General features: G+C 42.2%; 1 protein-coding gene across 1 annotated transcript in view; it reads right to left on the bottom strand.

Moving 5' to 3' along the window:
• The window catches only part of NSD1 (nuclear receptor binding SET domain protein 1), a 56,357-nt gene that overhangs the window by 46,022 nt on the left and 2,690 nt on the right, over window positions 1–7,645 (bottom strand). The gene's annotated exons all lie outside the window — the stretch shown is intronic.

The following is a 7,645-nucleotide window of genomic DNA, read 5'->3' as shown; positions in this document are numbered from 1 at the left end:
ATATATATATATATATAAAAAACATACTTTAGATATGTACAACATTTATTTAGACAATTTAAACGAGTTAAACACACCCCACAAAAGAAAAGTGAGAAAAAAAACACTTTGTTATTTACCTCATTTGAAAACACACTATTAATATGGAGAAACCATTATACTTACAACAATAATATTTGGGATGATACACACATGGTAGTTCTCTCTCAGTTGTGGGGTCCCCCTGCAGTTGACGAGGGGGGAACTACCATGTGTGTATCATCCCAAATGCTCTAAGTCTAAGTTTATTGCTTTTGCATATTAATAGTGTGGTTTCAAGTGAAGAAAACAGACATTTTTCATTTAATTCCCTTTATTAAGTAGAAGCTTGACAAGAAAAACGCGTTGAACCATCTCCACCTTTCATCATGGGGTCACACCTAATATGCAATAATTCTGGATGTAACGAAAAAAATACAAGGACGGTCAACCATTAATGTATATTATACTTTATAAAAATGGGTTTCTCTATAACGTAATCCTCTGTGAAACTAATTTGGATGAGACAGTGGTTTTAGTCTCACTTTCTCCCTTTTGTGTGTGTTAATTCTTTTAAATGGTTGTCTAAATAAATGTTATACTTTGTGGATTTATTTCTGGCACCATTCAAAAAACTGTAGCCTATTGGTTATGAATGAATTGGTTACATCTGAAAATGTTAGGGTGTGGTGTACCAGTCCTGCTCTTAAATAGAACCCTTCCCCCTTTTCAAACCCGGAGGTCCTAGAGTAAGGAAGAGTTAATACCCCTTTCAGCTTGTTTTCTGCCGTCTGGCTAACAGGAAGAGTACAATGTTAGGGGACTGCCCTCAGGCAGATGTCACTGAAAAAGGTGTCCTCATAAAAAGGTTCACCTTCAGCCCTTGCTCTGGGACAACTGTAACATTTCAGATTGCCCCTGACTTTCTGTATCAGTGACAATGGTCCCCAAATATAAATACAAAAAGGGTGAAACTACCCAGCAGGGGACACAGAGGGCAATAAAACCCTATACTATTTTATGCAAAACCAAAATTAACGTTTTAGCTATACATACACCATGTCAGAAATCCTGGTCTACATACTTGGTGTGTCAGGCCAAGTATTGAAGCCAATGCATTATCATAACAGCCAGGCACTAGAATTTTTCCACAAGCCTGCAATGGCAACTTATACAGTTGTTGAGTCCAGCTTTTCTTAATAAGAACAGAGGGTAAGGGGTTTATCTCCTTTACGGCTAACAGATTAGGTTGCACGTGAAGAACAAAAAGGGAAACAAAAAGATATAACTCAGCAGGGAGAAAAAAAAGCGCTTCCCCAAGAAGGCCATTTCCAATTTTGCTGTGAGCAAGCTTTGTGTCAGTTGTAGCAGGACAACAACTTGAAAAATAAATAAAATGTAATTCTATATTAGCTGCTTGTGCACTGCAAGCAAGCTTGGTAAAAGGCATTTCCAAAAGAAAATCCTGCTTTTCCAGAATTGTTCAAAAACATCATAATATAATTTTCCTCATTGTGTTTAATGCACTTCACCTGCAATGTACCAAAACACAGGGACGTGAATGCATCCTAATATAGGGTCAGGACTAGAGCCATGGTGGTCAACTCACTTGATATAGGGAGTCTTAGGTACAGTCCCTGACATCACTGGAGGGTAGAACATAATAGCCAGTGAATTTAATGCTACAGGAAGCTATTAGAGACTGCAGAAATACAACAGGAGATGGTCAGATACTACAGGCATGCTTCTACAAGACATGGTCAGAGACTAGTGGCATGCTGTAAGTGTTGGAGACTAAGGACCAGCCACAGACTGCAGACACATTACATGAGACTGCTAGGGATCTGTTCTATACAGCCTCAGCCACCAATTGATGAATGATTCCACATTTGTACTCCCTACAACCCCCTTTAATCATGGGAGATTTCTCTTAGCAAGTTCCAATATACAATCCAAGGAAAAAAAATAAAAAGCATGGAAAAATGTAAGCTAGTGTGAAAGAAAACAAACACTAACAAGCCAGTCTACAGAATTTTCCTTCACTAGCTCTAGTAAGAAGAACCATACACAAACACTATTTGCAGGAGCCCTGGGGGGTCACACACCAAGTGTCAAAGGGCCGCAGGTTAGACACCATAGGTCTAGAAGAAGAAACATTCTAGCTCCCATATTGAGTTTCCCTTTCACTCACATGGTACTGAAACCATGAAATGAATAGTTTGGCAGGTTACTCTAATGCAGAGGCAGAATGTTTAATATTTACCATTATCCCCCACCAATGTCAAATCTGTCATCTAGTATGAGAGAGGTGATATAGATTGCACTTGGAAATTCTAAATCGATGGAGTAAAAACTGAAGTTCTAAGAAAACAATTATACCATAAGCAGACCAGCCAAAGCGACTCACACACGCAGACACCCTAAACTTTCTGCGAGGAAAAGGCAAGTTGACTCGAAGGTATTTGGGTAAAATAGACCCAGCCAAAAGCAAAGTTCTCATGCACTTCATGTTAGCAAATTATACGTAAAAAGCAAAACTCAGTGGTATGATACCACAATTCCTAAATAGCTTTAGCAATTATTAGTTGATATTTTGAGGATCGATGCGGATTATAAATGCTTCTTTTTCGGTAAACCCTCAGTTGTTTGGTCCATGGACAATGAAAATTGGCAACATGGCTGCAGAAAAAAAACTGCAGCATACACAGGAAAGTATAAGAATATTCCACATATTTCAAACCATGACACTCTGGGGATGTTTAATTCACCAGACCTACACATCCACGATTACAGTGCTTGCTGCCCACTGTTCCACAAAAAAAGCACATCGTGCAAAATATTTCTCCCCAGTGGTATGAGACAGCAGGTTTCCAAGGGGACTTCTATGGGGCTCTATGGCCCAGGCGTGGCAAGCAAAGAGAGGACTATGGTGCGGGATGTAAACAAGGGAGAACCCGCTGCCAGACCTCAGTATGGCTGGTCATACATTATCAGCTGGATCCAAGGATTCGGTCGGAAACACTGCACATAAACAGTGCTGGTAGCCAACAGACTGCCAGCACTGCTCATGCATTATGACAGCAGCCATCAGCCACGGTCAGAACACAAAGGAACCAGCGAAGGATTCCTCGATCAACGCTCTTAAATGTTGATGGTGGAATCTGTTTTCATTCAGCCCGCAAAGGGAGGACGACGACAAAGAATAACTTCTCTTTCTCTGAAAGTGCAGTTATTTGTTAAAGCCAAACTGAAATTTCAGTTTCATGCAGCCAAGTGAATACAAGAAACAAAAAAAGGTGTGCCAAGTTTTACCCCCTTGCTGAGTTTGAGCTAGAGTTCTCTAATCTGGGAAAGATCCTGACAAAATTGTCGGGATCCACCTACCCACCTGATTGACAGCTGGTTTTGCCTTTCTACGAGAGGCAGAGCCAGCTTTGCTCACCCTCTCCCTCGTCTGTCTTAGTCAGCATTGAGGGAAAGGAGAGAGGTTGGAATCCCTGTGGGGAGCAATGACTGCAGTCACCGCTCTCTGCAGGGAGAAAATTGGGAAGTGAGTGGTATGTGATCGCTCAGTTCTCGATCTATGGAGTCAACGTGTGACACCTGCAGTGTCATACATCGGCTCTGATTAAGGGGATGAGTGTATTTCACTCTCCCCATAAATCTCCTCTGAGCTTGAAAAATAAAAGCAAATTTTCAGTAATTTCCATTGAAGTCTATGGTAGGTCAAAATACTCCATTCTACTTAAAACGTAGCTCATTAACCTTTTTGAGTTTCAGGGGTCAAGCTACAGGTGCTTGAGTGCTCATATGTGAACAGGTACAATTTAAAAGCATGGGATTTTGGTTGTTGACCATTTGAGCGTTGAGCTTCAAGCTACAAAACACTTGGATCAAAAGGTATAAAAATGAATATGGAATTCAGGAGCCACTCTGTCCAATCCAGATGCCAGCAGGATTTGCTTAGGAGCCAACTCTATTAACAACTAGAGGAAGCTGTCAACTGTCATTTTTAAAGGCGCATTGGCTACCTGGCTCCTAGGATTTGACCAGAGTTGATATGGTGCGATTCAGGGCTAAAATGAAGAGGACTCTTCTGGTGCTACCTTAACTATTAACAAAAACATATCTTATGGTGTATCACTCAGCTGTAGATCCTCAAATCATCTCTGAATTGGAGCTGACACTGTACTTCCTTCTGGAGGGTCGTTACTTTTGCTCCCCATGAGTTGTGAAGTAGCCACCGCTCCAAGCTCATGGAGGACCATGGACCAAGCACCATGGGGAACAAAAGTAACCACCCTCCAGAAGGAAGGAAAGTGCCAACATGAATTCAGAGATGATTTGAGGATCTACAGCCGAGTGATACACAAATAAGATATTTTTGTTAGGTTAAAAAGGTGCTTGAATGTATTTTTAAGATTTAACTTCTGAGTTTATTGTCAGGCAGACATGGGATCTTATGCTGAACTGGATAAAAGAGAAGCATACTATGGGAGAGCATTTCCCTACTTACCACTCCATGGATGAGCAAGGGTACCAATTTCCAGACTGGAGTGAACATCTGAAAAGCAGACTTTCCAAGCACACTAGACAGTCCACGTATATTATAAAAAAGGTATTACTCCATGTCTGTGTTAAAGCAACATAATATTTCAGTGTTTCGCCTGCAGTAAGATGTTTTTAGGCTGCGTGGTAGACATTTTTATATTAACATTTAGGCAATGTCACTACCTCTGTAGCTACTAGAATCAACCATCTTCAGTTACCATATATAGGAAGAGACAGGGAGGAGGAGAATGTTTTGAAATTATGGCAGAAAAAGGAAGCAGGAGGAACATTCAAAGCAGACCTCCCACTCCATAACAAACCAACGACTGCCACTTAGAACCGAGTAAAACTTGCAAAATGTTTCATACTGCATCCAGAAAACACTGCAGTAGAGCAATGAAGGCATAAAGGAAATGCACATTCACATGGCTGGAGTAAGTCATTTCCATAGCTGCATGGGTAGACATTAAAGGTGTCGTCCCCCCCACCATTGCTGCTGTGGGCACCTTATTTGATGCCTCTTGATCTGATCATCTTCATTCCACTGGTTTCCGACACTCCCTCCAGCGCTGGTGTCAGTCTCTGACTCAGCGCAAACTGCTCAGGTGGTCCGTGCCAGACACTCTATCCTCACTGCAACTCACCATTTCCCATGGCCATTTCACCCATCATACAGCAGTGAAGTGGCCAAGACGTTTTACTAGTAGGAGGGCAGAGCCTGATGGGGAAGCTGAGGGACTAGTTCCCCTGGTGATTGACAGCAGGTAGTGGCCGGATTCCATAGCCAATAGACGGCCTGCTATTAGTTATGGAATCAGGTCACTGTCTGATGTCAATCACAAACAGAGTGAATTTTATGGGGAACTAGTCCCCTGGCATCAGACTACGCCCACTATTAGAAGAGCAGGCTGCCTATTAGCTATGGAACCTGCCCAATGCCAATCACCAAGGGAGCAGACCTAATAAGGAATTAGTACCTGAACTTGCCCATCAGGCTCCGCCCAGTCAGTGTCATTGGTTGATAGGAGGCTGTCAGCTGCGCCATGGCCATATTTAGGTATCAACCACCATTACTGGCCCCTTTGTTTATATTCAGCTGCTGGCTGGGAAAACTTCCAGCCGGCAGCTGAATGGGGCTGGGGATGAACTACTGGATATCAACCCATGAACCTTCAGACGGGAAGCTGTTAGATTTATGACAGCTTCTCAGCATTTACATGCCCCACTCCGAGAACTGGTGTCAGTCTAAACCAGCTTAGATTTGGTCCCAATTACTGCAAATTTTCTAATCTGTAAACTGATAATCCTTTTTTAATCTGTCACAGCATTGGCAATAGGTTCTTAAAGTGGCACTATCAAGAACTACCTGAATCTATCATAAGTGTTGGAAATGCTACCGAAACTGGCGAAATTTACCTTTTTAAAAAGGTCCATACTGCCAGAAAAGTCTTTATTAAATCCCCACCACCAATATGACTAGGCAAATCTAAATTTCACAGTCACACTGAATGGCATCCAGGATGCTTGCCAAGTGGACAACTTTGGGCTGGAAATGCGCACAAGCCTACCTTCTACGAATAAGCAAAGTTGTTGTACAACTTAAACAACTCATAGTATATTATCTATAGTGCCGTATAGAAGCTGGAAATAAAGTAGTCTGCAGTAGGTGAAGGAGGAACGGGCAAACCACAATAGTATTTTAGCTATGTAACCTGCACGCTTTTGCAATTAGACTCCTGAAACCCACTAGACACTGTGACCTTTGGGAAAGGAGGATAGAGATTTCCCCCAATGCCAAGATTGGCAGTTAAGGAACCTAATACTATGCAGATTTGCTTGGCACACAACATACAGCAGGTTTCTACCAAGTGTAGCAGGATCCAAGGCCTTTACATTAGTTACTCAGATTTAAAGTTGTTCTGGGGCATTACTGCATTTTTGAGATATTCCATTTATATTTACATCACAGCCTAGGTTGCAAAATAATGTGAAGCCCCTGGGGTTTGCAGCAACCAAGTGAATATTGGCTAGGCCTGAGGCCCTTTGGTTTCCATGATCGAATGATAAACTGAACGTGCCCCCACTCCTCAGTTAGCTGGAGGCGAGTGGCTTTAGCCCTGTCCGGTAGCCACACAGACAGCTGGCAGGCTGTGATCATCAGGTCCAGCGGTTTCTTTTAATTTAATGGGATAGTTGAGCAAATGCGGTTAAGTCCCAGAATGTCCTCTTTTGGGAGAGAACCCTCAGCATTGTTAGGCAAGCACAGCAACTTTCTATGAAGGTCAGGCTGCATATGGCTTTTACTTGTACAATGCATTCACAACACAGGGAAGCTACTTTAAACTTTGCTTAACTACAAAGTACAATATTAATTAGTTTCATACAAACGACTGCATTTTAACTGAACCCAATTGTCTGTCCTGAACAGAAGAGAGCGAAGAACACACCAATGCTTTGCCCAACTCCCAGGAATGCAGGTGCTGCAAAGTCATTAGTTTGAAAACGATTCTGCTTTAAATACATTGGGGGAAATCAAAACTGGAGCAGAGAAAATCTGGAGCAGATTTCCACTGCAACCAATTAGCTTCTCTGTCTCATTTTCAAATCTTATCTGAGCAAACTGAAGAGAGATGCTGATTGGTTACTATGGGTAACTGCTACAGATTCTGTCTGCTCCAGTTTTGATAAATTACCCCCATAATATTCTGCCCTGTTAGGGACAAAACCAAAGCCCAACTTTTTTGATACTGTGGTTAAGGGCTCGTTCACACCAACAGCACTGGAGTTCATTGCCCACGGCAATCCCAACACAAGGACGAGGGAAATCGCAATATTTCGTATTGTTTTGCTTCACAACAGTGTACTGCGTTTATGTGCTCTGAGAAAAATTGGACGGACACATTCACACCACACGCAGTAATGCTCATTATGTGCATTGGGGCGCTGCCATTCATTTTAAACTGCACCCCAATGCACGTTGTCTTGAGCAATGCGCAGCGCAAACAAACCGCCTGCCTTACACTGTTGTGCACTGAGGTGTGTTCCAGACCATTTATATTGAGAGGGCTTTTTAGAG

The sequence above is a fragment of the Nanorana parkeri genome, unplaced genomic scaffold (genome assembly GCF_000935625.1).
Source record: "Nanorana parkeri isolate BGI_ZX_2015 unplaced genomic scaffold, ASM93562v1 scaffold87, whole genome shotgun sequence".
NCBI classification, from domain to species: Eukaryota; Metazoa; Chordata; class Amphibia; order Anura; family Dicroglossidae; genus Nanorana; species Nanorana parkeri.
The sequence above is the reverse complement of the archived record's forward strand: the minus strand, read 5'-3'. Positions and strand labels throughout refer to the sequence as shown.